Source organism: Ceratosolen solmsi, unplaced genomic scaffold (assembly GCF_000503995.2).
Source record: "Ceratosolen solmsi marchali unplaced genomic scaffold, CerSol_1.0 scaffold53, whole genome shotgun sequence".
NCBI lineage: Eukaryota > Metazoa > Arthropoda > Insecta > Hymenoptera > Agaonidae > Ceratosolen > Ceratosolen solmsi.
The window spans coordinates 1,227,788-1,247,093 of record NW_011948441.1 but is presented as its reverse complement, the minus strand read 5'-3'; positions in this window follow the sequence as shown (position 1 = coordinate 1,247,093).

Below are 19,306 nucleotides of genomic sequence, written 5' to 3'. Positions count from 1 at the left end.
TAAAATTTTACCCAATACATGGTTATTTTTAAATATATTCATTAATGCATGCACAGCATTCTTATGAATTGTTTAATACAACATATCATCTATAGCTTATAATTTCCTCATGACTTGGAAAAAATATTGTCCTTTTATCAATTCGTAATCACGTAAATTTATATCGGGTAGATCTTTAGCCTTATTTTTACTCTGTTTTTATCTTCAAGCCCTTTTTTATCAAAGATAAAATAATTGCTCTCATAGCTGGCGATCGATAGGTGTTACACCGGCAATTACTAAAACTGCTGACTCGTTGAGCGAATGAAGCGATAGAACAATGCAAATATATGTAACACCTTAGCGTAATCGTGCCACCGCCAATGTATTTACGGTACTTCTCAAATTAAAGCGCTCGTCACAGCATAATAAATTCAGTGCTCCTAGAATGGCGTCAGCTATGATCCTTCACATCGAATCGTTCTCACTTCTGTAGCCTTGTTTTCTCGTCCTCGTTACAAGTCCTTTGAGAAGGTGAGCTTAACATCAATCATTGTTTCCGTTCCTACGGCAGTCGTATAGTTATTTGCAAGAACGGTCCCGTCGAGATGCATACATTTATAAGCGATAATAATAACTGATGCTATCAGTTAAGAAAGTAATTAAAATGACAAGAATAATAATAGAAATACTATTTGCAATAAGGTAGATGAAAGTCTATTGAGAAAGAACTATTAGAAATAAAAATATTATTATAGTTAAACTGCCTTCGATTGAATATAAATTAAAAAGAATAATATAGAATATCTTTCGTTTCCAGAGCGAAATTCTAATAATTATATAACTATTGCACTTTGTAAATAAGAGCGGTGATTATCCATTATACATGCCAGTACTATGATATTTTAGCCTTACATTATCGAATCAATACTACCAGATGCTGTTACGAAGTTTCTTGGCTTCCGCAAATGTATACTGTCATTATGTTCAGCAATAAATGTATTTGAAGGATCATTCTAAAACGATTGTAAATATATAATAATCGAAATCTAGAGTGTCTGTACACTTGATTGATTTCTTATAAAGCTTTATTGCATATCACCATGTTTATGTATTATTACATTTCGAATTTGGCAGTTTGATATAGATAACATCTATTTATATAAGAAGTTTATCTATTATAGATATAAAATTATTGTAAAAATAAGTAGATAATTTACATCTTGTATATCAGACTTAATTATCTTAAATATCAAGAGAGGTATGATTTAATTTATAGTATTGTAAAAATTAATAAATGAATAGAATTATATAAGATACGTTTTACAATATATGGTATTAAACAGTATCGGTATACTTAGCATATGACAAAGGGATTTTAATCAATCAGTTTTTGAAAATTTAACATATAATATATAAATTAATTCCTGTAAATTTTGACCGGATATAATTTAAAAAATATAATTAAATTTTATATGCTTTGATTTTGTTCACTCATCGATTTGTTTGCATATTATGCATTTTATGAAAAAATAAATAAACAGCAGTCTATAATAGAACAATTATATAAGTAATGTGAATATTAGTTAAATATCATAATTGCAACTGAACTTATTTTAATAAATAAACTTAGATAGACTTAGTTGCAGGAAGTGCAATAGAAAATATGAAAAGTTATTTTATTAAAATATTTTCAATAATTCATATGAAATTAATGATACATGAATAATAATAAAAAATTAAAATAATAAATGCATACATTGTTGTTATATTATTCATTATTAACCAAAATAGCAACCGAAATAATGATGTACAATGAATAAATTGTCATTAAAAGTCAATGAATATGATGTCAAAATAAAGTGATAAATAACATTTACATTAAGATAAGTTATAGAATTTTTTAAAAATCTATTTAGATAAGTTTTTACTATTTAAATTTACACTTACGCAAAAGTCTCCATGAAATTCAATAAGAGGAGAAGTAGAAGAAATATTTGTTTAAAGAATTGAAAATAGAATCGCCACTTATTAATGTTTTATTATTAACATTCATATTTTATATGATAGGTGTTACAAAACTGTAAATGATGTAGTTTGAAATAATGTAAGTTCTTTGTTCGATTTATCAAACGTAAGTTGATCAAACTATATTAAAAAAAACATGAATATTTATTAATTTCATTATATTTCGATGCAGCAGATATTATTGAACAAATATTTTTCAATATTTGAATTGTAAATTTAACTTAAAAAGCAATTTTTATACAAATTTTAAATTTAAATATTTAACATTTTTAAATGACATACATTAAAAATACAACAAAATTGATGAAATTTTTTTTAAATATACGAAGATGCGTATAAAATTTATAATTATATCTTGAGAATAGAATCAAACCATGTAATGTGAAAGTTAAAATCATGCAAAAGAAAATAAATTACTATTCAACATGTAATGTACGTGTTATATGATATATAGTCGAAAGTTCAGCTGAAAGAAAAAGTTAGACTCAATTTGAATAGTGCATACTAGACGATTATTAAAATATCAAATTTATAAACAAATGCAAATAGGAGATGAAAAACGAAGAGAGAAATTAATAGAAAATAGCTATTTCTTTATCTTTCCTAAATCTATTTACATGTTATAAAATGTGCGAACAATTGTACCATTTGAGTGCATCTGCAGTTATAATTAAGACACATGTAGGCAAATATAATTATAACCAATTTTGTTATATGATATCCGAAAAAAATGCTATTTGTAAAATAGTAAAGTTTTAATTGCAATATTTCTCTTGTATATATATATATATATATATATATATATATATATATTGTTTCAATTTGTGAATTTCATTTCATGCATAACCGTTATAATCACTTCTTGAATGATTTAAAAAATTTGATGCAGCACTTTTATTTCAAAGTACAGAAGTGTTGATTCTATTTATTAAAAAAGTTCTACATCATAAAAGTTAAATTTTTCCTTTTGAGTGATAGGCAATGAATGTGCTCGATTTACCTTTTTATGTCATAGTTCAATATTAGTTATTAAGAATTTTTAAAAAAGAAGAATGCAACAAAAATTATTATATAGAATATAAATTATTTATTATAAATATTTACAATTATGGGAAGTAAAGTAGTAAATTATTTGAAAGTTATATTTTAAAGATAAAATTTGTTTGTAATAATAGGAATATATAGTAAATCTATTTTATAAATCACGACGAAATAATTTTATTAAAGTGCAGTATACGAAAGTTAACAATAAATTTAATTATTCATAAAAAAAAGTGATAAAACTATTAATTGTTTTCAATTAAAAATTATGTTATACTTTTATATAGATAAATACGTGTAATTATCTATTAATAATCAATTGTTCAAACATTCAATAGAAATCTAAAGATAGTAAAATTTTTTAATAAATAGAATATATTAGTAGTTAAAACATTAATTAGTAGTCGAACATTAATGTTTTTAAACTGATAATTCTTAGTTTATATATATACTTTTAAAAAATATAGTCGTGAATCTTATGAAGAATCAGAAATAAATATAGAATTCAATTTTTTTGTTTATTTATTTTTTTGGGACTGAAGCGATAAGATCAAAATCGAATATATTAGATTTAAAATGAAAATTATTTTCTAAAAATTCGCAATAAAATTCAATGTATATAGACTTGAGAATTCATTAATTAATTCAGTTAATACAATTTCAAGAAATGAATTATCTTCGAACAAGCAAAAGTTTTAGATCTAGAATTGGGTATCTGGACTTGTGGGGCATATTCTCCAGAAGTTGTGATATGAAACGGGAGGATGCGACGGACTATTAAAATGTGCGATAATGGTCTGCTACTACTATATTCTATATATTAGATTACCCTGAGGAACAAAGTGTGTATAGATACGCGAGCGAATCAAATTAGTCTGTGTTAAAATATTATTCACTATTTGATGATGGTGATGATCTGAGCGTTAGTATAATAATTTGTTCTATTACTTTAAATGTAAGGGTAAAAAAGAAAATATTGTGGTAGGAATCGAGTGTACCTATCTGTTACCATTATTCGCAAACGTAATTTACAATTATGTATTTCATAAATACCGAATGTTGGAGATGAATATTCATAGACTATTGCATTTATTAGATATTTAGATCAAGTCCCGTGGCATCGTTGATTTATGATAAATTACGAGTTCTATCTTGTTAATGCCTACCAAAATGTTCATATAGTAATATTTTTGTAATTATTAAAATAATGCGTTGTTTAAAAAATAAAGTTGTTAAATATAATTACGTTTTTATATATTGCTATATCATATTATATAAGATATAATTTTTAATCAGGAAATTAATTGATTCTGCAATTCTATACATTTTTGTTATCTTGTAATTTCTGTTAATGATTTGGCAAAATAAGAACAATGTAATTTAAAAAATTTACTTAATCTCAAATCAAATAGATTTGATTTGAGATTATTGATACTTTGATTATTGAATTGAATTGATTATTGAATATTGATAATTGATTATTGAGATAATTAATACTATGTTTATTAATTTCACTTAGAATAATTTTTTTTTTTAATTCATGAAATACATTAAATTGAAGCCTTTCAATTTGTTATTTAAATTCATTTTTAAATCATGTTTATATAATTGTTCGATTAAAAGAAAAATTTCAGTTTTTAATTTAAGAATGTACATTAGAATTCTCTTACATTTTCTCTTTCATATTTACTTAGTTTCCATTCCAAAAATTACTCTTAATGCTCTGTGCACTTTTGCAATGTAATTTATCCTGAAAATGCATTACTTACATTTTCATCCTACCTTAAATGTACATCTTTTTTATGATATTTCACTTCAAAATCTTTTCTTGAAGTTTCTTTCATTTTAAACATGATGTATTTTTATCGATAATAACCATGAAGAAGAGATACTTTTAATATAAAAATTGGAGTCTGAAATGACTGACAAGCGCGCGGGTTATTATAACGAAAGTAAGGATCTTAATTTAGTTTACTAAAAATGGCTGCATGCACGAAACATTTTCCATTTTACCTTTCGACTCATTCCATTGCCTCATTCTAGATTACTTTGTAAGATTATTTTGTAAAACGCTTCTGGTATAATCTACTGAAGATAATCATTATATTTAAATACTTAAGCGAAAATTGTTATTTTTTATAATATTTTGATTTAATGTTTGTATTTCAGTCGTAGTGTAATTGACTTCTTATTTAAAAACATACAATTTCATTACATCAATTAAATATTATAGATAGTTCATCGTACTCAATATAAAATCATCTTTTCATTATTTTGCGTGTAATATTATTGGTAAAATATCTCATACTATAAATGAAAATAAATATTACTATATTTGAGGCTAGAGTTAAGTTTAATTGTTGTTAATAATATTGGTGACAAAAATGCTACGTTTATTTGATTTAACTTTGGATTCTGTAATTGTATTGTATGTTAATACTTTATCGGTTCGATTATCAAATCATTGATGACTGAAGAAAAAGATTGTAAAGCAATTATTGTCAATGTACTTGATGCATTTTTGGGATCAATTGAGTAAGTTTAATTCCTATCAATTAATTCATATATAATTTAATTAATATACATATACTTAAAAAGTAATAAATCTACAATATTTAAACAAATTAAGATATTTCAACATACATATTGTTTTAACTCGAGTAGATTAATATGAAATTCAAAAATATATAAAATGTAAAGACATAAGTAAAGTAGTTTATCTAAGTTAATGGACATTGGTCCATCTGTAAATGAATGATTTTATTTAACAGTTGCAATAAAATATCTGCCAAAAACATGAAGCTTTTTAGAACGATAAAATTGAGCAGTTGCATGATTGCTAAGTTTTATTACGCAAGCAAAATTCTCTAACAGGGCTTTTCGGAGATAACAAACCGAGATGCGAGAGATGAATCGTGCCGTATTGCGTAGGAAACATTTGGCCAGAAAAGTGAAAGGTATAACATAATTTTGTCGTTGTCAACGATGTAATTAAAATAAATTTATGTTGATAAAAAAAGAAGTAAAGAACCGAATTTAGGAACGCTTACAAAATTAAATGTTTTAAATATAAATTATTTATAATGTAATATCTGAAATCTATAACATGATTAGAGCTCCTTATAATGTTGGAAATTTATTTTGTATGTATCTGTAGATAATTTTCAAAGTCAATAAGAACCTCTTCGTTTTTGTAGTGTAAAATTTTTATCATATATTTCTATTTCATAAAATTCGCCGTAGTTTAATATAATTTTGAAAATTGGTGTCCATCGAATTATGATTTTTCTTTTAGTTTTAGCTTTACAATATTTCATAAAAGTTTTATACAGTTTAATTATATATTGTAATATACTTTTGAAATTCCATTTACTTAAAGCCCATAATTATCGGATTATTAGTGATCGATAATTTATTTAGAGATTTAATAATAGTAATATTAAATTTTATTATTATTAAAAAACGATATTAATATTAATACCAGTAATATTGTATGTAATACTCTATGGGTATATAATGAATATTAGCCTTGGGTAAGGAAGACTTCCAATTATATGTATTATTGTAAACAAAAGAGTAGAAACTTCTATGTATACATGACACTTAAAGCGACAGATAATGAATAACTAAAATTTTGTTCTAGCGTAATGATTGTTTTGATTAATTATAAAGACTCTCTGATCGTATGATGATGATTGTGCGTTAGATGTTAAGAAAAAAGTTCGTGATATGCGACTTCCATCTCAAATCATTTATTCTCAATTATTCGAACTATGCAATTATGAAATAATTGTTCTAATGATTTATAGAATCCCAAATACATTAAGAAACATACAATTTTGTAATCATAAGCATAATAAAATAGGTTATTATTTAGAAGTGTTTTAATAAATAAATTTAACGTAAATAAATAAATAAATATATATATATTAATTTATTTTGAAAAAACATTAAAACGTTCATCCAAATTTTGATTATTTTATTTATCTTTAACAGATATTGAACAGAATTATAACAGATTTCTATTCAGAGTTTTAAACATCGTGATTAGACTATTAGCTCATATAAATATTAAAATTACTATTAATTATGATCTTCTAAATATAAAGAATGTAAAGGATCGATGTCGTACAGTAGCTTAAGCTTACAGTAGCTTAGCTCCAATTGATTGGAATTAACGGTTAAAAATTGAAATTTGTTATACGTTCATGAAAGTGCGATGTAACATCAATAAACAATATATTAATAAGCATTTATCGGTTTTCTTTTATAAAAAAGAATACATATAATTAGAGGAAATAATATGATTCTTTTACAAAATCTACATATTTCTACATATATTTTTTTTCCTTGCATCCTTTTTGATTGATAAATGTTCCAAGCCACTTAAAAATGTTGAATATTGTATAGCTCGCGCGAAATAAATAAAAGTCCTGTACATCAGGGCAATGTTTTGAAAAAACATTATCTTCATCTTCCTTACATTATCTTGCTCTCTTTATCGCTTATGGCATTATGTTACGGGAGGAAAATGCGTACATGGGTGAAAGACAAGGTACGCAACTTTTCTCCGCCTTCCAACCTCCGCCCTCTCCTCTTTTTTCTTACTCTCATTTTATTCGTATCTACTTAGCACTGATGTCGCCGTTGTCTCCCGACGCTTTCGTTTTTTATATTCTTACTACGAAGGCACGGGCGACGACGACATTCCGGAAACATGTTTTCAAAATAAATCCCCATTATTTACAAACTTTATTTCGTAAAATGTTCGCACCAACAATACAGGCTTATTGAATTTTTCCATTATTATTTTTCTTTTCTTCAAATTTTTAGGACTAGGAAATTTTCTTGTAAATTTCTTTTTAAAAAATTACAATTACATCAAACTTCCTTTACCGTCGTACATTTTACTTGTCTTTTTATTAGTGCAATAGTTATGTCAATTTTTTCTTACATAATTATTATGGTTTTTTAATTTACACTATTAGTTACAATGCATAACGACTGACATTATTTAGGTCTTAAATGCTACATGTATTATGTAATAATTATTTTTTATGTCTGGTAAAAGTTGTTTTCTTTATATAAATGTACATTTGTAGATTATGATGTAATGAAACACCTACATACTTCCATAGTAGTCGCATAAACACGAGAAGTCTTTAGCATTAAAATAATTTTTTCATGCGATTTCACGTTATGTGAAATTATTTCTAAAAACATTCACAATTATACTACATCATTACGTTTTTACAGATATTTTAATATTTTAAAATATTTCTTAACTTAACGAAGTCATTTGGATCACAAAAATTAATAATATAAAAATAAGATTTTTTTTATTTTAAAAATATTCATCCAAATATTGGACTTTACAATTGTTGAATAATACTACACTTATATAAATATAGATTATTCATTTATTTTTTCATAACGAAATGTTTTTTAAAAAAGTATGTTCAAGCAAATAATGTTCATTCTCTTAAAATTTTGAATTTATTACATTAAAAATATTCTACATATTATAATAATACATAAATTTTTCTATATTATATAATTTTGTATCTTTATAATGATTACGACATAGCAAGCGATTAAAAAATATATATTATTTATTGTTGATTCGCCGATTAATTCAGAATCATTGTGTTCTCAAATTTTTTTTCTTTTCTTTATATTTGTTGTAATTTACATTGAATAACATTTGGTTTCCGGAAAATTCGCGATGTTTGAGATTTGGCTTTGCTTACTCATCGCAACAAATTCTAAAATTAAAACGTATCAAGTGGGCATTTTAGAATATTATGCGTAACAAACACCGTGGCTTACCTCAATCTTTCCTCGTAATACGAAATTAAACAAAAAAGAGCCTCTTTCGTATGCTTTTCGAAAACATATACGCACAATATCCGCAGTGAATGTTTAACCAAAAAGTGCAACACTTGCGCAAGCTCCATTTCTTAATAGTACGTGTTAGTCGGCACTATTTTATGCATCGTCCTGTCAAAAGAACAGCCTCCTATTCTGGACGTAAAGTACGAGGAACGATATCACATAATCTAGCAGCCCTATAAAAATAACGTGAAATACAAGGGACGACGTTTATTACAAAGGCCAATGCCACTTCCCCTTCGGGAAAAGGTATTTGCCGCATCGATCGCTCGCGAAGATAAATTCGATCCGCGGGTGGATCGGCGTCGTACCCATACATCACCCCGTCAAAGCTAATCTCTCGCTCTCTATGTTGCAGATTTCCTCTACCGGCATAGCGTAACCATCGACAGTGTTACAACCGAGGTCGAAATACTGGACACATCGAGATGTGAGGTGAGTGTTCCCATAATTTCTTATATTTTCTACTTTGTATTCTCTCTCTCTCTCTCTCTCTCTCTCTCTATCTATCTATCTATCTATCTCTATCTGTCTATCTCTATCTGTCTATTTTCCCTGTAGTATAATTTTTCCCCATTCGTATTATTATTTTGAGCGTATTCAACGAATGTGTAAGTATGGTATGATATAGTAAGACGAATGGTATGATAGGGAGGGGGACGAATAATAATTTTCGGTTAGCTCATTGAAAAATAATTTGGGGATATAACTATTCTTAAATTTATAATACCATTCATTTAAGTGTTTGCAAATTCTTTCTCTCCAAATATCTACCTCAATCTTATTTATATTTCCTTAAATTAACATTTAGTGTATTTTATTTCATTATATTTTCCCTTTTATCACTATTATTAATTTAATTTATTTTTCGATTCCAATTATAGATTTTTGAAGAGTATCTTTTGTTATTTAGGCGGTACGCAAAGTGCGAATTAATCATAACGAACAATATTTACACACTTGCTCTTAGCGAATAGAGATACGACAATTAATTTATAAACATAAAATTACATTATTGGCATTATCTTTGAAAGAACAAAAACTATGTAAATATTGTTCATTATGTAAAAACAACAAAGTACTTTTGTTTTATTTTTTACACGTACATATAAGGACGTGTCTAAGCATAGAAAAATTGATTTTAGAAATTGAAAAAAATATTCTCAACGGAGCTCACTGACCATTGTTGAGTTTGATATATATATATATATATATCGATTATTAAATAGTGCATACGTCTCTAAAAATATCGGTAGAAATCGTCTTATGAACATACGGTAAAACTGCGATGCTACGTCAGAGATAGAGTGGAAGATTGCCCGGAGTTTCCTTCTTCCTTCCTCCTTCCTCCTTCAACTGCTTGGTCACATTCACGAAGCGATGAGCATCAGCGTAGAGCAGCCAATAAGTCAACTTTCGTCACGTTTTGCGCCCTACGCGGAAGTAAGGCGTCGAGACTTTATTATTTATTGGCTCAGTTATGTCGATTATTTTACTATGCTTTCTAGGATAGACCTTTTGACTTATCTATTCTTTGTTCAGCTGCCTCTAATGCGACTGATTTGCGGAATATTAATTACCTTGGTCTTGCTTGCGCGAATCATGAGACATGTTGGTAGATGCAACCACGAGGCACGCTCATTTTTAAATGTTTTTTTTTTAAATTTTTTATATTCTCACGTGGATTGATTACGATATTTAACTCGACGAATTAAGTTGATGTAATTATGGTTTGTCCTTTATTTTTTAAGTTAAGAGTTGGGATTGTGCAAAAATTTGAATGATTGGAAGTAGAGTTGAAGTTTCGTTTTGTTCCTTAACTGTGTTATCAAGATGTAGTTATAATACTTATATTAAGTTTTTCGAATGGCAATTAATTCGAAAAAGACAATGTGAAAAATAAAAGTGGATGAAATATTATCATTCGATGTACCTAGAAATGGATAAATAATGTTTAGTGAGTTACTCAATCTCCATGCTTTGCAGAATTCTTTTATATAACCAACATGTTCATATTTATTCCAATCTGGCCTTTACTTGCAAGTAAACTTCAAGTATAATAAGCTATAAAACAATCAAATTAAAAAAACATAATATATTCATACGATTAGATAAAAATATTGAATATTAGTAATACTGAGGGCACTACGTAACAGCGAATAGAGCTAGACTGGAAGAAAGCTTCGATCATCCTAGATTTGTCGATGACAGCGGGTAAAGTTCTAGAGAGAACCGCAAAATGATTTTTCATCTTGTGAAAAAGAAATTGATGTTTAAAGTTGCGACCACAGCAAGAATAAGGTCATTTTGCGGCTTAGAAATGAAAATGTCCATGCCGCCTCCTGTAAAATGCTTAAGGTTTTGGATTTTAGGATTTGTAATTATTGAGATTTAAAATTGTGATTTTTGGTTGTTGGACGGAAAACGGAAAAGAACCGGAATAATTCAGGTACATTGCAAAAATCTAGGAATTTGCCAAAATCTAGGAATTTTTCAAAATCTGATCGATTCGATTTAATTAAACATTATTTACAAATTCTTGTTTCAACTAGCTTAATGTGTGAAACCGTTCCAGTTAATAATTAGAATATTGCTTGATACATTTGTTTTTATTTTTGCCATTTATCGTTGTAATTGATATATTATCCCAAGATTTGATTTCCTTTTTTACATCCAATATGTGATACATACATACATATATGTATACAAGCGTTAAGTAAACAAGTAAATTGTGTAATAAGTAAAGTAGCTGTCTTTAATACAGAAATTAAATTAAATTATTAGACATACGAATATTTCTTTAATGAGAGCACACGTAGGAGATTTAAAGATATAATAGTAATAGTTAATTAATATTCATGTTAAATTACTTAAAGAAAAACTTTATTTTAAAGTGAAGAGGAATTTAATAAATATATCTTTCTAAAGGCATTCAGAAATCTTAATAAGACCATTTGAAAAATAAGTTATTAAACGCTAAAAGACGATGTTAATTCTTGATTTGTTGTCCACATATTGTGTGATATCTTGAGAAGATATTTTTTCCTTTGTTTGCAGTTTCCTCATTTAACTTCAAAATACTGAATATTTAATGTATTCCTCTGGTTTTAGCAGCAATTCAATCTTTACTTTATTCTAGTAGTGTAGTATTTTAATTTTTAATATATAAAGTATTTATTGTTGTAAATAATTACTATTTTTATCAATGTCAATAAAATTTTAATTAGCACGATTAATATTGGCAATTAACTTTTTAATTATTAACTTCAATCTGCGACAGTAAATTACTATTATATCCTACTTAATTTAATAATTACAAACCTTCCAAATGATAAAGTAATAATTTGTTTTTTTAAATATTTGTCTACTGATATGCATACATAATATCGAACACTTTAAAATCAACTGTACTAAATTAATAGGTATTAAATTAATAAACTGTTATATTAAATTAGTTAAAACGCACCAAAATTATAATTAAAACTTTTAATTATGAATTTTAATTATTAAGAGGCGTTGATCACCTTGTTTTATCGTCCCTTTGTTCTTAATAAATTATGGGGAACATATGGATAAAATTTGATTTATATTATCAGCAGAATTATATAAGCTAATTGTTATATAAAATGCCTTAAGTCAAAGTATTGGCACACCCCTACGCACATCCGCAGGCAATGCGTCTTCGTTCTAGCAACAGCCGTGAACAAACTCCATTTTCCCCTGCTGCTCTCCTCGAAGTAAGCCATAAAGTGAAGTGCACACTTACTTTCTCATTAAAGTTCCAGTTTGTCTAGCGTTTCGTGCTTTGATGAGTAATACGACGTTACGGCCTCTATTTATTCTATCCATTTTTTCTTCGGCCTCTATGTAGCGAGAGACATGATCAGCAGTTTTCTTTAGCGAATTCACGAGAATCGACATATGGAATAAAATTTTCTTTTGCGTTCTTATTTTATTGCAAATGTATTTACGTGTTTAAGGCGATTTTGAAAATATTTTACTATTGTTAAAAACGTTGCCTAATGTTTAATGGATTTATCTTTTAAAAGCTTATATTAATTTAAATGTCTCGTAGTAAAATGCAAAATATTTGAATACTGTATTAATAGAAAATAATAAAAAATGTAATGAAAGAATATAATATATGGTTTAAAAATATCAAAATACATTCTATAAACACCATAAATACTAGTTACGATTTACGCAATATTAGTAGGATTTCTAAAATTGAAATATATAACGATTATTTTAATTATATATCTTAAAATGCAATTAGAAGCGAGTAGTTCTGTGATATATTTAATTATAAAATGCTTCTGATTATAAGATATGATATTTTTTAGATTTATATTTTATGTTATGAATTTGCACTTATTACGTAATCGAATTTAACAAATTAACAAGTGTTGTGTATTAATTCATACTTTTAAACATTTGGCTCCTGCTGGCAATGACCTTCTCGCTTAAAGGTTTCGACGGCAATATTATTTCAAACTTCTGATAGACTTTTTTGTCACAAGATATTATTTTTAATGTTTTTATAGAGCTAAAATTGTGTCTGTCACTTATTATTATATATTTATTTCATTTAATATTTAGTATTAAAAATGTCCAAGTACATTTAAAATCAGATCAAAAGTAATATTTACAATATTGTAATGCAGTGGAAATATTTTCATGCAATGCTTATGTGTATTTATTACGTGTTAACTAAAGGAGATTAAAAACTTGAGCTTAGTAATCTTAATGTAATTATATAGATAAACTAGTCTAGTACAGTATGACGAATATAATTAGTTGTAGTTCATTGTAATAAGTTATAATTATGAATATAATTTCTATTTGAGGAAAAATACATAAATAATAAAAGAAATAAAACATGGTATACAGTTTTATAGCATTCAAAATAGATTAAATATTAAAAATTTCATTAATAAAAGTTCATCATAAATAAAATAGATTAAAGATATAAAAGTAATCAATGCATACCAAAATTATGGGTTAAAAAAATTACATTATAAATTTATCATTTAACAATATTATATAGGATTTTTAAAAATATTTTATTGTTTTAAATTAATGATATTAGCTGCATAGCCATATAGTTTTGTAAATACGATTTAAAAACATTCAAAAAGTTTTATAAAAAATAAATACTAGAAATTAATTAAATTAATGGCCTCATAAGTAGAATTACGTAAAAATATTTCAGTTCCTTCTATATCTCCGTAAAGTATTTTGCATTATTGAATTGATCGTAAAGATTAGTTTTATTTGTGGACATAAAATTGTGAAAAAACTGTTTTTCCTTTTAAAGATAAGTTCTGAGTTACTCAGAAGTTTTGAAGGTTAGTCTAAACGTTATGTAAATTTTGAAAAATATTAATGATTATTACAATTACTTATTTTCTTATCTTTATACTTTAATTTCCCCTTACATCTTTGCATAAAATACAGTCGTATGAGAGCCATTGGAATAAAACGAATGCAGGCGTCAAGTTAAAATATAGAGTAAGCAAACCTTACTTACCTACATTAAACTTACCTACATTAAACAAAAATTGTTTATCAACCAGAAATTATGAATTAAATAGAGTGACCCTTGGCATTACGGATTAATAAAAATGCAGTCAGAAAATTTTAAAGCTACGTTATAAGTCGTAAGGTATTTTTTGCCCATCGTAATTTATCCATGGGATCGCTGTATTGTAATTCCATAAAATTTGAGAGCTAAGCGTAAAAGATCGCCTCTACGAAGCTTACCTACTCCGGCAACTGTTATACTTTTTATCAGATGTTTCCTTCCTTCTTGTCCTTTTGTTTGCAGACAATAACGGGCCGCGGGCGCCGTTCCATCGCTCCAAAATAACGAAAGCTACGAGCTACTCGGACCTCTATCTTTAAAATATGGATGCGCCACGAGTGTCTTCTTAAGGCATGTGTAATTATCTCACTGAAAGAAGGTGAGAATCGCCGACGATCGTAAATCTACCGTCGTGGCATCTATGCGCTGGCGAATCGTAAAATTAGAGAGAGCATTTAACAGCATCGTGTCGCTTACATTATTGTGCGACGATTTGCCGAATCCCCTCATAAAGCTTACGGTTTATTTGTTTGGAATAACAAAATCGTCTTCGAGCCAACTACTAAAATCTTTCTAGCTTTAAATATGAACTCAAATGCAGTTTTAGTAAATGGTAAATGTCGTTTCTGTGGTACTTTCTTAAATCATTTGTTTACCCTATTACATTGTAATTTTAATAATGAATGTACTTTTTCCATGCCATCTGATAGTATAAGATAGTAAGTATTCTTGAATTAATTAATTGTATGTTCAAATTGATATATTGGAAAACTATTTAATTTTTAAATCAAAGACATTGCTGATGTATTTATTAATTATGGTTTTGCGAACAAATTTCTATTTAATTGAATACAAATTTTTATAAATATTTATCAGAATTATAAAAACAGAGTTTTTAAGTACAACATACAATTCATTAAATAAAACTTATGGATTATTATGTTTTATTTAATGAATATATTATTTATAATTATCTTTAAAATATTATTCAGAAAAAATATTTTAACTGTAAAACGAGTTTTTTTTTTGTAAAATTTTCAATTTTATAATTCTATTTTATTTATTTAAAATTTTTAATATTTATAATTACTTTTCTTCGAATAATTGTAATAAATAATTTTCTTTGTTGAGAAGACTTTGAAGAATTTATGATATTTTATATTTAATTATACATTTCTTAATTTTTCTTCGAATTTTTTCAATTGTTATTATATTTACTATATCCTTCTACTTTTTACCATTATTAGTATTCCAAAAAAGCAATTACTAAAATTTAAAAAAATTTTATTTTATTAATTTGATATTATGAGGATTTTTCGAATTATTAGTCTTGAATTTGCTTCATAAGAGATTTTTTTTTTTATAACTATAATAAATATTACATTATAGTTAAATGTATAATTAATAATTTAGAACATTTTAAAAGTTTTTTTATCATGTACTTTATATTTTATATTTTTGCAAAACTGAAATTACGTTGTTTTTTATCTTTTAGCAGCTATTAGTATGCAAAGGTAGTATCAATTATATCAATTATTTTTATCAAATAAGTTGTTTCTTTTCGACAATTTTATAGAAAAATTAATTCTTATACATAGCTGTAATTTACTGAAACTTTTTACATGAATATATTGCAATTTATTGAAAAAAGCCATATGATGTGGCAATGAAATTATATAAGCTTAATATTTTTTTCTAATTACATATAGATTTTTAGATAAAACTAATAATTGTACAATTATACAAAGTATCCATAGATTTCGTTTTACTTTTTATTTCATAATTTTATTTAAGGGCAGAATTTATCAAAATATAAGAACTATTATTCATATAATTATAGCTTAAGTTTATCTTAAATACATTATTAATAATGCTAAATAATGTCAAATTTTATTCTTCTATAATTCGTAGTTGTTTTTATGAAATATACTTTGTAATTTTTAAAGACCTTTGAATTTTATAAAATACTTTTTTTTCATAAAAATTTTTTCTGAAATATGTTAACTAATTTTTTTTATAAGTGCAGAAATTATCATTTTTTTACCATTTTTTTTTCTTACTTGAACAATAAAACGATAAACAGTTTTATCTATGGTCGTTCATAAATTGTTATTTCAAGAAAAATACCATTTCTTTTTAGTATCTTTATTATAATCTTTGCTAAATTAACTAAAAATACTTCCTTTAAACTGCAAGATAATAAGAAAAAATCAGCATCTCGACCATTCGATTTTCAGGTATTGCATTCACGTAAAATTCCAGAAGTATAAATAAAATAAAGGGTAAATTCGTCCGTAAGAGCCATTTTTCGCCATTATCGATCAAGACGGAGATCGCCTCTCTTGAGCATGTTCACGATTTCCATAATTCCATCCCTGTGCAGCTTCCACTTTACTCACTGAGCTCAGTAAGTAAGTATATGATGCGAATACGAGAGGAAAGACGAATAAAAGGATATATAAATGCATGTATGTATGTATTAGTTAGGAGTTATTTCGAAGCTCGCAGACGACGTTCCTTTAGGGCTATGCTGTTTGTGTACGGATTATTCCATATCGAAAAGCTAATGAATATCTGCACTTTATCGAAGTATTTTACCGTCCATGAATACTACAATGTGTCTGCTTATATTTGGACGATGCACATAAAATCATTTGCATTCAGAAAACTTTGAAAAAATCCATTTGTTTCTATCGGTAGGTAAAGATATTTTGAACTTTTGTTAAAATTACAATAGATTGTTTGATGTAATAAATTGCATTTGCGTTTTTATAAAAGCCAATTCGATTTTAATATAATGAATAACGTCATTCAAATATTAAACGCAAAAGACTTTATATTTTGGTAGTAAAATTGCAATTTAAATTTAAATCGACATTAAAAAATTGTTACCGTGAATAATAAAGTAAATCATACTTCCAAAGGTCTAGTAAATTTTGAGTAATATATAATTCAGCTTATTCGCTCACTATTATTTGAAATACATTTTACTGGCTTTCAAAACTAACTCGTAAAAGTCATTGGATTTGTACATATTATTATGTGCCTTTATATCTATACTTATACTATACTGAAATTATATATTTAAGCAAAAAATTTAATATATAAAAATATATTGAAAATTTTCGAAAGATAAATACACTCCAAAAGACTAAAACCTATTAATTTTTAGATATATCATTTTCGTGTGGAAAAATCCATATATACGTACGTTACATGCATACATACACATTTTCTGATCTTCAAAACCAGTTGTAAGTTAGGTTATTTGGTTCCATGTAATGTTGTCGTGAGCCATTGTTTTTTGTATCCAATTTCTTGGAGTAGTGAACAGTAACGATTTCTTTTCTTTTTAGTAAATTCCAATTTTAAGATTGTGAAGGAAATTTAAAAATTGCAATTTGCTGAGTACGTAATGTACACTTGTAATTTATGTATTCGGTGGGTATCAATAAATTTATCTAAATTATAATATTCGTATTATCCAGGTAAAAAAGTTTTTGATTTAGTATTAAAAAAAAAATTATGATAAACAATGTAATATTTTACAAAAAAATGCACTTTATAATTTATCCATAAATTATATGAAATTATTTCATTCGAATTAATATTAATTTCCTGATCGATTTAATCGATATTACTTTGTACTTTAGTATAAAATTTGTATATATTAATTTGTTTGTTTCGGTTGATTTTATTTAAAACATGATATTGAGTTGTAAAGTATTTACATTAAATAACTTAATATATTATTGAGAGTACAGGTTTATTTTATAGATTATTTAAGCCGAATTAGATATATATATATATATATATATATATATATATATATATATATATATAATTATAAATAGTCAATTTATGTTTAAGAGTATAATAGTAAAATTTGTCATACTATTATATTTTTAAATATAAATTTTGCATTCCGTTTAAAAAAGAATTTATTAGTGGTTCTGTTAATATTTTACTGAATTAAGTAGTTAGTGTTTATAAAGTAGATTGTATTAAAGTCTTTTTGACATTTCTGGAATAAAAGTAAAGTTTTAGTAGAGTAAGATGAAATAATTTGTTCTCCTAAATTAACATTCAATATTATTTATGATATAATTAAATTGAATCTTAACTGCTAAAAGGTAAGATTCTATTAGAGTTTTGCTCATAAAAACATTTTCTAACATTTAATCCCCTGTTTAATAATATTGCATTTATTTAAATTAATTTTTCTTCCATACCAAGTTCGATAACCTTATATTAGTGCGCCACCGAGAAATTCACCGTTAAAACCCTTTTGTACTTACATATATTAACTCATACAAATTCGCGCCCCACTTTTCCTTAGTCTTTATCCATAAATAAAGGATCTGTAAGTATATATGTGAGATTGGCTGTCGATCATCTACTGATATGCAAAAGTATTGGCATTTACAATATGAAACAGTGAAAATCATCATGAGACCACTGATTATTTAAAATTTATGTTTGGTTTTTGCATTTTTGTTTCTCAAATTGCTTTATTTATTTAAAATTTTATGTTAAATTATTAGAAAATTCTTTAGGGCTTTCAAAATGAAGTTTAAGGATAGTTTGTAATAGAAACGTTTTCCCAACTTATTAATTTGGCCAACATTTAAACAGTTAATAATCAGCGATTTAGTTAATTAGTGAATTAAAGATCCAATACAATAATGTTTGGATATATGAATGAGAAGAATAGGTAGTGAGCGTATGAAAATTAATGAAGATTATTGAATCCTAAGTAAAACTTTTGTATAAATAAATAAA